Source organism: Cygnus olor, chromosome 2 (genome assembly GCF_009769625.2).
Source record: "Cygnus olor isolate bCygOlo1 chromosome 2, bCygOlo1.pri.v2, whole genome shotgun sequence".
Lineage (NCBI taxonomy): Eukaryota > Metazoa > Chordata > Aves > Anseriformes > Anatidae > Cygnus > Cygnus olor.
In genome coordinates, this window is record NC_049170.1 from 74,240,819 (window position 1) to 74,253,671 (window position 12,853).

Genomic DNA, 12,853 nt, shown 5'->3' on the forward strand with positions numbered 1-12,853 from the left:
AACTTATCAGTTAATTAACTTACAATACTACATTTTATAATATATTTAGTAAACCAGGATGCACCAAGAGCAAATTGATTCGACTCGTGTAATTCTATACTTTATTTTCTTACAGTGAATGAGAATTACACATTATTTTCATTATTTGTTTTTTAATTTAAGTTCTTCAGTTAAATTAAAAGTAATCACAATGCCCTATGCTTTTGAAATATTTGATATACCCTTGATATGTACCATGTTTTCATTTACAATATTGCAGTTTCTTCAACTTTGAGACAGATACTATATGCATTTTTAGAAAAAAAAATGTAAAATTTTATCATTGTATGCTTTTATTCTTTGAAGTTTTCACTTTTCTGATTTTTGTGCATGATGGTGTTTGTTTTTTTTTAACATTTTCATACAGTTCTGCTCTTCAGTGGTTCTCAGAAAATATCTTTATGTTGCTAAGAGTTATGTTAGCAAATGTTAATGTTAGATTTGTTACGGAATTTTACTTTACCTAAAAGAAGGTTAGTGTGATGAAACTGCTGCATTTCTTTGCCTTTTCACTTCCATTGAATTTGGATAACTTACATCTCCTAAACTTAGAGTTAACCATGTGATACAATGAAGTACCTGATGAAAAGCATTCTTTTACGTGAAAAATAAAGTGAATGCTTACCAACTGTAAAATATCAATGAGTTTATATATCAAATAGTTCCATGGTTGTATCTACAGTTCTGTATCGGACTTAGCTGTGCAGAAAGGTTATTTCCCATTCAGTGTGTGCTTATTTCTTCTAGTATGTTGCTATAGGCCAGTAGGATCTGCAGGGAAACAAGGAACAGTGAGAGCTCAGTGAGACAAGCTCTTCGTTCCTGGATAATCTCTGCACTATCCTGGTTTCATTAGGAGGCTGGGAAGGTGCAGGTGAGTGAGTTAGATTATGCTTGGTAAGTGGGGATATCCCTTTTATCTTGGGTATTTTGTCAAAACATGTTATCTAGAGGCAGAAAGTAAGTTCTTAACCCGTTAAAGCACAGGTTCTTTTGTATCTGCATGTAAAAAAAATATATTTATGAAAACAAACTTAGGAAAATTCTTTTTCTTCTGTGCTTGCAATTAACTTGCATTAACAGACTACAAAAATAGCATGTGTTGTTGAATGCTTGTTTTTTGCTTCATAATTTTCATATGTATTTACGTATTGTGTTCAGGCTTAAATTTTTTCTTTCAGGAAGTAGGAAATCCAGGTTTAGTACATTCTGTATTTAAAAATGCATGCTCATTTCAGTGAGAAATGTTTGAGCTACCTCTCAGTGACTTATTTGACTGTTGAGCTTTTACCATATGTTGTAAACCAACAACTGAAGAGTAGCACCCATGTTACCAAAATGTTCAAGCAAGTCCCGTGGAAGGTAAAAGGAACACAACTCAAATGATGCCTCTTTCAGCATTTTATTAATTGTTTAAATAATGTTGGAATACGGGCTTATACCATGTTGCATTAAGATCTGTTCAGGATCTTGAATACTGAAAAGCAATGTAGTAAACTTGTACAAATAGCACAGAATCTTGGTAATGATCCCGGTGCATGTTCTATCCATAAAAGCTGCTAGCTGTCGCACTACTCTCAAGCTTGTAGCAGTTTAGCAATGCTTGTATAGGCAGGTGTTACTGATGCAGGTCACTTCCAGGTTTTGGAGATCACATGAATGGGGTTCATGACCTCCTGCTCTGGATTGTAGATATTTTATTGTGCTAATTCGTGCAAGTTTTTAGAGTCAGATCAACTTCTGAAACTGATTTTCTTTTCTATTTTTTTTGTGTTCTTGTGAAAGAGGAGTTTAATTTTCTCCCTGACTTATTTTGTTGCTTATAAATGGTACAATTTGGGGGAAGTAAGTGAATAGGTATATTGCTACTGAATGGAAGATGGTGAATATTCTATGATGGAATCATCAAACCTGAATCTGTAACCTTTCTGCTTACCTAGCTTTCAATGATAATTATCAGACGTATAGGTGAATCACACTGTCTTAAAATAGAATTAATGAGCATTTCCATTGAGGGTGCAATCTACTAGATTATTAAAGAGCATCTGTGTTCTTTTAATTATGGTAATTTCACTGTTTTAAATAGTGTTTTACATTTCCTGATGGGAATGCAACTATACTCTGAATATGCTTATTAAGCTACTTAGCAAACATAGATTTATTAATAAAATTCAAAGTGTGTCATCTCATTCCATATTCTAAAAATCTGCAAAACATAAGCTCCAAATTCAGGAACTGAGTCCCAGATAACAGTGCAGTCTATTCAGGACAAGTTATGTCGATAAGTACTGGGAATTTTAAATAAGTGGTCCTCCTGTGGTTCATAGCATGTTCCCAACGTAGTGAAAAACAGTAGCCAAGGAGGACCACCAGAGAGTGCATGTATAGATTTGCCTTTGAATGTGAAATTTCCAAAGGGCTCTGCCTATTTATAAAGAGTGGTGCAAGACGATGTGTCTTTTTGGTCGCAGTTCTATTTATTAGAGGTGAGCCATACTTAGGCTTGTATTGGACACTTGGAGGGGAAAGTGGTCTCAGTTTTCCTTGTCTTAGAAGAATTTGGAAATACCTCTGTACCTAAAAAGCCAGTAGTGATTAAGAAGGAAGTTAAAAGATCTGCTCCAGGAGGTCAGGACCTATAAGTCTCTTGCATAGTTATGGCTATGGGACTGAAACATCTGTGCCTTGTAAATGGCAGCTGGAGCTCAATAATGTTGGAGACAGAAAAGGAGGGTGTAGTTACTGGAGTAAAGGAAATAACCCAGCTTTTATATAGCACTTACAGGCCTTGAGGTAGAGCTGTCTAATGAAAATTGGAGAAAAAAAGTCTTTGGGTGTCCATTGGTCAAAGTCTAAGAGGAATAATGATAATTAAATCTGGGAAGTCTGTTATCTAAATTTAGAAAAACTGTACAATGTTTTAATGTTTGTAATGTTCATCTAGATGAACTTTCTGTTTAGCTAGTAAATCCTGAGCTGAGGCAAGGACCTGAATCATGTCAGAGTGTATCATCAGTCCAGTGGGCTGATGAGGTAATCCAAGAGTATGCAAAAGATATTTTCTAACAATGTTGTCTTTGTTTTGAGTAAAATTACTATAGTGGAAACTCTTTCAGGAAAAAAATGGCCTGATGGAAAAAGTGGTTTAAAAGTGATGAATAAGAGAGATCCGGCTGGGACAGCTTGGGATGGGAATATAGATACTATCCAAAAATAACAGGAGGGAAAAAGTAAAAGGATGTCCCAAGTGGATGGTGCTGCTGTTGGACTATGGCTTGTATGCCTCCGAACATCTATGAATTAAAAGTAGTATGAGGCTCTACATATTTTTACTAATATACCATAGAGTTTACCCAGACTTCATTTCTCTAGTAAAAATCTTCTATTTATTTATTGCTTGTAACTATAAGCAATAGTATTAGCAAGGTAGCTGATTTAGTAAATATTCACTAGTGACTACTCTGGGGTTGATGGCCAAGCAGTCATAAGACAAAGTCTGTTAATGTCAGTAGGTTTGCAGCGTTAGACATGCATTGATTTGCAAGCATTCCAACAACATCTGGTATTTCTCATCTTTCTGCCAGGTAATTGTTCTGGGAATGTTGAGAAACCTAGAAAACAGAGCAAAGCAGGATACTGTCTCTAGCTAGCAAGATCACAGTCCTTATGAAATTGGGTACCACAAAGGGTACCCAACCACTTCTGGTCCTTTTTCAAATAAGGAAAATTGTTTAACACTTAAATTGCATTTGCCTTAATTATAGCTGTTCAGTTTTTATAGTTGCAACTTTTGCACAGTAAAACAAACAGAGCTTTGTTCTTCTGGATTAATATTTAGCAATATAAGTGAGATATAAGTTTAATAAAAAGTAATAACAAATACATTGTTAAGATTTTTCAAGCTCCACTGGACATACGTACTCTTCAAACCTGTGAGACAGCATAATTTAGTATCCCCATTTCACAGCTGATTAAATTAAAACATTGGGAAGTGACATTAGGGGTTCTTTCATGAACTGCTTCACCTGCAGAGTACTGGAAGCAATAAATCAGCATTTTTTATTGCTAATAAAAATGAAGTTTATTATAATCACAGAAGTCACTTTATGCAAGGACAGTTTATCATTACAAATATTTTCTTACTGTATGGCAATATAAAACAAGCTATGAAAATTAGAGAAGGTTGTGGAACTAATAATGTAATATGACAGTCATCATAAAAACTTATAAATGTAAAATAATCTTTACGTTTTCTATCATATATTTGCAAACTACCTTAGTGACATTATCAATGGTAAGCCAAGGTTCCTTTTTGAAGTTCAAATAAAATACCCAAAACAAGCTTTTTCAAAATGAAAGTGGCCTTTTTGAAATGTTTCTCCATGTATTCTGATAGTACTATGATGTTAAGAGCAAGGAATAATTTTGCTTCTTCCTTTATCGAAGGCAAAAAAAAAAAAAAAAAGAAAAGAGGCAATAATCAGGAAGATCCAGTTCTTCATATGATAATTTTTTTTTTTAAACTGCAGTGAAGTTATAAATCTGCGGACTTCTCATTGTCTGTGTGACATTGTCTGTAAACTAAAGCATGACATCTGGTCTGTAGTCCATACTGAGAACTGATTGATTCTTTTGGAGGCAAAAAGGGTAAGAATACAAGTATTTACTTGATAGTATTCATTCAGGATGACAAAAAAAGTGTAATAAATAATGAGGTGTTAGCATGGGAAGGGAACAGGACAGAAAATGTCCATGACTAATAAGGAACTTAGAAAAGAAGAAATAGAACATCTTGCCTGTAAAATGACTGCACGCTGGAGAGCTGAAAAACAAGAGATGTTTACTTCCAGGTGCTTTTATATGAAAAACAGCTGATATTTGCATTTCAATGCTATTAGGATTTTTGGATTGTTTTAAAAATTATTTCCACTAAGTCTAGGTGTGTGAGACTAAAGAATCTTGCTAGATCTCTACAGCGAATGAAATAGTTCCTTGCTTTTGGACATCGTTTTGTATCAGCCGTTCAATGTTAATAATGTTGTATTGTCTGAATTTTCTTTAAGCTTCATCTTACATGTTCCTGTAAAGAAACATGGCTTAAAATACTGTTAGGTTTTGAAATTTGTTCTTGCAGTGCAACTTTAAATGTGATAATCTGATAATCTACATTACAGCGGCTTAATTCTCTGTGGTTGAGCACATACTGAGAGTGCTGATACTAGAAACTTCAGCTATTTTTAGTGAGCTTTTCTAAGGTATTATTATGCATTTGTCATTCATCAGGCCTGCATCTCAAACACTTAAGATACTTTCCAAAAGTAAATGTTTATAAGTAGCAATAAAACAACAGTATCCAAAAAGAGAAAGTCAAGTGTGAATAGATAGGTTGGAAACTTCAACATAGTATAGGAGTCATGGAAGTGCACTTGGAGGTCGCTGGTAATGACTGGATTTTTATGATACATACAGCTCCAGGAGGTCTCTTAGCGACTCTTTTTCAGTGCATCAAGTCAAGTTTCCCATAGTATCTCATACACCTCCATCATCATCTAAAGACTGTGTGGTTGGCAAGTTGCAAGAGAAGAAGCTGTTGAAAGAGATGAAAAAGGAGAATAGCCATGAAAGTTTTTAAGTATGGGACTGACTGAAATCAAGTCATAGATTCATCTTATCTTTCTACTAATAGTCAATTCCTCAAAGCAAGTCTCTCCTGGAGTAGAAGGGAACTTAAGGATACTGTGAAGGCCATACTCTCCTTCACTTCTGAGATCGTATCTGCTACAGCAACATCTCTGTGGAACACCTGGGATATAATACATGATCATTTTACTTCTGTGCAGAAGTACAGGTGGCTTTTTTTTATCTCCTTGGTACTGCTGTTGGCCCTCTCAGAACCTGACACACTGAAAAGATTAAAGATAGTTGATATCATGATGGAGGGGAGTTTCCTTTAGGACAAGTGGAGAATATTAATTTTAGTTCAAAAAATGTGCTTTGTGTTAAGTTTTTGTTCATTTGCATTAAGTGTAGTTCAAACGTTAAGCTGAAGTCTCACAGGCAGGGAAAAGTGAACTGATGAGGCCTGTGTTTACTATTCGTCAGACTAAATGTATGCATTTCCATAAAATAAAAACCTACAAGCAACATGGATCCTAAACCATTTGTTTGAATCTTTGTCACCTTGAGGACTTAGTTTCAACATCTTTCTTGCATGTTCCTCTCTCAGCCACAGGCTGAATAAGTAAAAATTGGGGTCTATTTTCAAGTAAGATGGAAAAAAGGAAGCTCAGTAGAATATTATTTATACATTATAAACAAACGTAATATAATTATATAACTAATTGGGGCAGCAATTAAGCAACTAGGTTGATGTTTGTGCTGGTGAAAGCTATTCATTGTGGAAGCTTAATTTTAGATGTTTAATAAATTATTGCTCAGTCTCAGTTATTGTACTGTAAAATAGAACAAACAACTCTTCCCATTATTTTTTTAGCTCACCGGGAAACGCAGTAACCTATAATCCAGTGCTATAAGCTCGAACATTTATTGCACATATTTTATTTTCACTGCAAAGTGGTTGTTTGCTAGAAGAACAATATTTGATTTGAGGCTACAGATTGACAAGAGGAATGTAACAATTAATGGATATTTTAGGTTGGACTTATTTTCCTGTCTTGTAACAGACGTCATTTCAGACTTCTTCATAAGAACAACAGCCATGTTTTATACTTTGTTCCTTGGGAGAACAGTTGTTCTTTGCTGTTTCCAAATGTAGAAATATTCCTGGTTCAAAATGTAGTTTATTCTTCTTTTCATCTCTGTGTTACGGATTTTTTCTGTTGTAATTGAAGCTTAAATATATTTGTTAAGTTCAAAAATGAAGGGGAAAAAAAAAAAAGGTGGGGGGAGGAAATCTACCATAATTTTCTCTCAAGTCAAACATTGTTTTATTAAGACTGAAATTAATGATTTAATGTCTAAATGGTGTTCCACTGTAGTCTCATATAATGTTTGTCCGAGAACACATTGGTTATACTACCATATATCTGCAAATGTGCAAATAAGCAATATTACAGATACTTAAAAGCATAATGATACATAAGCCTTTGTGTGGCTATTGTATTCCCATATTTCATCAGCGAAATGTCATACCTTTCTGCACTGATCCAACTAATTTGTTGTATAGATCACTCTTATAAACTCCAGTGAAGTAGTCTGTATTTCTTCTTAACAAAGGACTTTTTTTAGAACTACTTTAAGGAAATGTACCATGTTAATTGAAATTCAGACCTAGAAGAACATTCTGAGCTTTGGCAGATTGCATGCTATGGTTTGGGAATGCAAGCCGTGTGTTTGCAGATTTAGGGTAAGGACCAGATGTGGGTTTGTTCTTTGTTAGTCTCTCTGGGAACTTATTTTTTTAGGTGCAGAGAAGTATTTGAGTGTGAATGTGATCAGTGCCAGATGGGAGGTTGTTCCATGAGGGCAGAGTCAGCCCTTGAGAAAATCTTGATCTCTTCTCTCTCACAGGGAGTGGGTGGGAAGGGAGTACTACCTGAAAATGGCCAAGCTTTTCCAAAGCTGCAGGACTGTTCCAGGTGTAACCCAAGTACACTCTAAGGCCTCCTTTCCCTCTTGTCCCTTTGTTCTTCTTTGGGAGCATCTAGTTTTTGCAGACATGTAACTGGGTGATGTTTAAATGCTTCTGTCTTGTGTGTTTCCATTAAGTTTCAGCACAGGTGGAATTCTTGACTATGTCATGTGCACAAATGCTTTTTTTCTTCCCCTTTTACTCCTGCCCTTCTTTTCTCAGAGGACTGAATGCTTTGAAAACTGTCCAGTGTACTCTTTGGTTCTGTGTGCTATGTCTAACAGTGTATCATGAGAGGTGGCCCAGCAGTGCTTCGGGGGTAGGTGCTGAAATACTGAGTGGGAAAAGACAACATGCGCACACATATACATATATATTTTTTTGATCAGTAGCAAGATGATATGTAATTTCATGAATTAAAAGAACTATTTATAATAAATACTTATTAATTATATTATTATTTATAATTATATATATTAGCTTTCTATAAAGAAGATGAATACAGCTCAATTTTCACACATTCACAGACAATAAAGAAAGAAATATATGGATGTTAAACCATACATATTTTACCCCTTTCCCAGGGTGGTCTCTGTGCCTGAGAACTATATGAACAGTGCAGTTCATGGGGAAAGATGTTACTGTCCAAAAGGAGTCTGATCTAGCTCAAAGAGGTTTATGTGCACTGACATTGAGTTCTGTAGGTAGGTATTTGATATAAAGTATGGTAAATTGAAATCAGGATGTTTGGGCTGTTTTTAAATGCTGACATTCCATGGGGAGTGGTCCTTTTAAATAGGCTTCTATGTTCAGTAATGGAAATAACATTATTTAATAGCATGAATTCGATAGAGGAGTGTAATTAAGTGGCAGTCTTTGTGTTACAGCTGTATGAAATTACCATGACCTGTCAAATAGCAGAACCAAGAACCTTAAGACTGAGGAAAAGCCTCTGAAAGTTGCCGGCAGTTAAGAAAGCGTGGAGTAGATTGCAGAAGGGGTGAGTAGCTGAGCTTTGCAGCTCTGTTTGAGACAACTGAACTGCTATGCAGTTTACCATGCTGCAGCTCCATATATTTATTTCAATTCTGGAATATCTGGAAACTAATCTCTTACTAGGTTAATTGTCTTTTACCACTGTGATCTAGAAATGTAAACAAATATTTTTATTGACATTAAAGCCAATTCTCCAGTTAACACTGGAATTAACCCATGTTTTCTATACTTCTACTCAGATGTTAGAAGCATGTAAGGCATGGAATGTAAATAGATTTAGTTATTTGCATTTTAACCAGCAAAAAAGTGTTTCTCTGAATATTTTTGACTGAAAAAATAGTCTAGTGATAATTACCTATTTTTACATGTATTATATATGAAGTAGGGATACACATACTAATTAGATAGTAAAATTAAATACTTATGAAGTGCTGTTGGTCTATAAATATAAAAAAAACTGGTAATTATCACTAAAGATATTTGTTAAAATTCAGACTTGGATAAATAATGAATAGTAATTTATATATTGATACTTTATAAATAAAACATTGCTGTTTCTTTTCTGTTTGATTCTGCTGAGAACCTGACTTTGGTCTCAGTCACGTACATGCTATTGCAGTCAGTCTTTAAAAAAGAAATAAAATGAATACAAAATAAATAAATAAACAGTTGTTATGGTTATTATGGATTAGTAATCCACATAAATCTTTGCTATTCCTTCAAAAGGCTGTGCATTTTGGACAAAAAACATCTGCCCTCTGCCCATGGCAGGTCACTTGTCTAATTTGAGTCAGAAGTGGCAGTGAGGCCTGACTTTTCTCCCCTGGAGTTTTGTGCCTTTGGGGCAAGTACAGCACTTAGACCTCATGTTCTTTCTTTTCCTTGTGTAAGGCAACATAAATGCAGACGGAGTCCCACCCACTTAGAAACCCCATCTTATCTTGTAACAAATTGTGAAGGGCCTAGTCTGTATAAAAACCTATACTATCCTGTTTTATGCCATGTGGAAGTGGTTCGAACAGGTAGGTGGGATGGATGGCTGTACTGGGTCAAGGGCAGGGGACCTGAACTATCGATGTGCGAGGTGTACAGCCACAGGAATTGCATTGACATCTGTGCTCCAACATAGCTATGTTCGTTTCATTTCTGCCTTTCCTCATGGCCAGGTGGGAGGTTGCTCCAGATGGGAGGGATGGTAAGCTTGGCCTCCAGCCTGGGCCAGAGGCTATTCCATCACAGCAGTGCAAATAAAGAATTATAGTTTACCCTGACTTTTCATTTGGGATTTTTTTCTTTCTTTAATGCTCTTGTAATTAGCCAAGTAGTTTCTTTCTTTCCATGAGGAAGATAGCATTTAGTAATCAGTCTGAAGATGCAGAATTTATTCTGCATAGCATGAAGCTTACAGAAAAACATGAATCTCAAAGATGAGGTCAGAGTTTTAGGTATGAAGCAAGAAAAATTCCACTGATGTTCTTTTCAGTTGAGACTTGTATGTAGTATTGGTGATCTCAGTTTCAGGTTGTAAATTGTGGTAAGGTACAACCATGTGATTCTTTGACTTCAGGACCAATTATACCACTTCAATTCTTGATGTTTGTGGAAATGTTAGAGCATTTACTCTAGACTGATATCAGAAACAGAGGAAGAATTATCACTGCTGTCAGTAATAATAGACTTTAGGAACTGTGTTTTAGTTTAAGTGTCAGTCTTGAGCTACCTGCTCACAATGTGTTCCTATGTTGTCACACAACTTCTTCCATTTGAAAAGTTGTCTTATTTCTACCAAACCTTTGCATTATAACAACCTGAGAAGTTGTGATGCTAGTAAAAATCTCACTGATTTATTCAGAGGCCAGAGATTAATGTTGACTGAGGTAGAAATGAAGTCTTGAGTACCTTGTGTATGTGCCCAAGTCTCAGCAACGACAAAAATATATCAGTTTTGGACAGAAACTAGTAAAGTTGGGAAAAAGTGCATGTTGAGTTATTTATTTTATACTAAAAAAAAAAAGGTGTTACCATTCTTTTGGCTTACTTGGTGAATAAGATTTTTGAGTTTCTGTTCATTGTTTCTTTAGGAAAAGAAATAGCAATGAATTTCTCTTTTTCTCCTCCTTCACTTGTGTGTGTTTCCTGCAAGAAGAAGGTAATATTTCTGCATTCTTGAATGCAGTGGAAATTTGCTAGCAGTGGACAAGAACATTTGTATCTCCAAAACTGCTCTAGCATTTTACCTTATTTTTTCCCACTACAAGCCAGTGTGAGCAGGTCCCAGGGAAGCACTTATCTTCAGTCTGTGGTGGTGTGCTTTTCATTGTGTGTGTATGTGCCTGAGTGCATGCAGAAGAGAAACTCCAGTTAGTGCTCTGACCTTGTATGTTGTTAATTCTCCAGAATAAGCTTTTGGATTGCATGGCCCAAGTTTGCTTACAGCCTTATGCTGCAAAGGTGTGTGTATTTTTTTCTTTCCATTTTTATAGCTTTCATTAAATAAAGGATCCGTTAATTGCTTGTAGGCAACTTTCCAGGTTGGCAGCTTTCCAGCTCAGCAGCTTCAGTACGTCTGTGTGATTTGTTGACTCTTTGTACAGTACTGCTAAAATCTCATGGGACAAAAACAATAGGTGTCCAGTTGCCATCCAGACTCATGTAGTAGTATGTCCTTCCCCTGTGGTGACCAGTCTCAGCTGGAGAAGATGCAAAGATGACCAAATATATTGTCATTGACACTTGCAATCCGTGTAAAATGTGGTGAAACTGCTTGGTCTGAACAGGTAAAATGTCATTGCTACCTAACCGATTGGTCTCCTGACTCCTTTATTGTGATTTGAACATGCTTTTCTTCAGATCTACTCATGAAGAGTAAGAGCTGATCCTGAAGGCTGATCCTGAAGTCTTATATTAATGAGGAATTTAGTGGGACTTCCTCTCTCTCAATATTATGCCTTCCCATCTTTTATCTTACCTTAAATGATTAAACAGTGCAAGCTTGTGTCATCAAGGTGGCTGTTTCTGTGACTGTTGCAGGCATGAGATGCATCACTCTGTAATTGTTTACCAGTTTTCTGTAAACTAAGGTGTATTCTGTTTTTGGAGAAACAGTTTCAGTCTTGATTCAGTGTTTTTGTACTCACTGTGACAAACCCAGATTATTTGGTGTTAACAAATGCATTCTTCATATACAACAATTATAGCTGACACGTTGTTGTTCATATTATCAACTTAAGACCTAGCAAATCAGGGTATGCTCCTTCGGTTGCTGGGACAAAATCTTGGTTTGAGCAGTCTTACCATTAATCTTTAGATGCCTTTCTGTAAACCACAAACACAATTGTGAGCCCACATATAATAACATAGTATGACTATCCGTGGTACCCTGAAAAAGCAGCAAAAAGCATTTTCAGCAATGATGCGCTAAATCCAACTGCTGTGTCCTCAAAGTGGCTAAATGTCAACATCTAATACACTGCTTTTCTACTCCTTTTCCTAGCAGTGTATCTGACTTAGTTGTCTGTTTTAGAGATGTCTTAGCAGATGAATTGAACTTCACTCTTGTATTCTGCTGTTTTCTAATGCTTGATGTTCTGAAGGGATAAACCAGGCCTTTGCTGTTTTGGACTTTGTTTCCAAGAGAAAAATTCCATGCCATTCTCATTTAGAATAACTTGGAGTTCCAATAGTCTTTTGAGACGTTTTTTTTCCAAGTACAGTAAAAGTTCATTATCTACCACTGTGAAACAAGCAAGGTTAATGTCTTCTGTTCCTGTTTCATCTTGATAGTATACCAAGCATTTTTTATTAGATACCTACTTTTCAAAGGAAAAAAAAATATTTTGAAAGTGTGTTTAGGTTTACGGTGGCTGTAGCAGAACATACACGACTAAAATTAGTGGGAGTATTGTGACTTCATTCATATACCAAGCAGTCAACGTACACACAAAACACTACTTGTGAGTTCTGTTGAGTCTAGGAAACAAAAATGTATAATTTCAATTTCCCTTTATTGTTCTATGCATTTATCTAATTACTGAAGTTTGTACTATATCATTGCTTGTTGCAATTTTTGAACAACAAAAAAACCTGTCCCCCCAAAAAAAAAATCAGTAATAGCAATGCAGAAGTAAAGAGCAACTCTTAAATCTTTTATTTTTAAGCATTTGCATAGTTTGAGTCATAGTGTACACCAAAGCCCTAAACAAAACAACGTTATTGTTTTTCTGCCTT

The 12,853-nt window shown here is 35.6% G+C and overlaps 1 long non-coding RNA gene across 1 annotated transcript in view; it reads left to right on the forward strand.

Annotated features, from left to right (window-relative positions):
* Positions 1 to 9,072, forward strand: part of LOC121066214 — a 30,269-nt gene extending 21,197 nt beyond the window's left edge. Inside the window, exons 2-3 of the long non-coding RNA XR_005817590.1 lie at positions 8,215 to 8,334; positions 8,518 to 9,072. This is a non-coding gene — a long non-coding RNA (uncharacterized LOC121066214). The remainder of the gene's footprint in view (positions 1 to 8,214; positions 8,335 to 8,517) is intronic.
* The last annotated feature ends 3,781 nt before the right edge of the window (positions 9,073 to 12,853 follow it).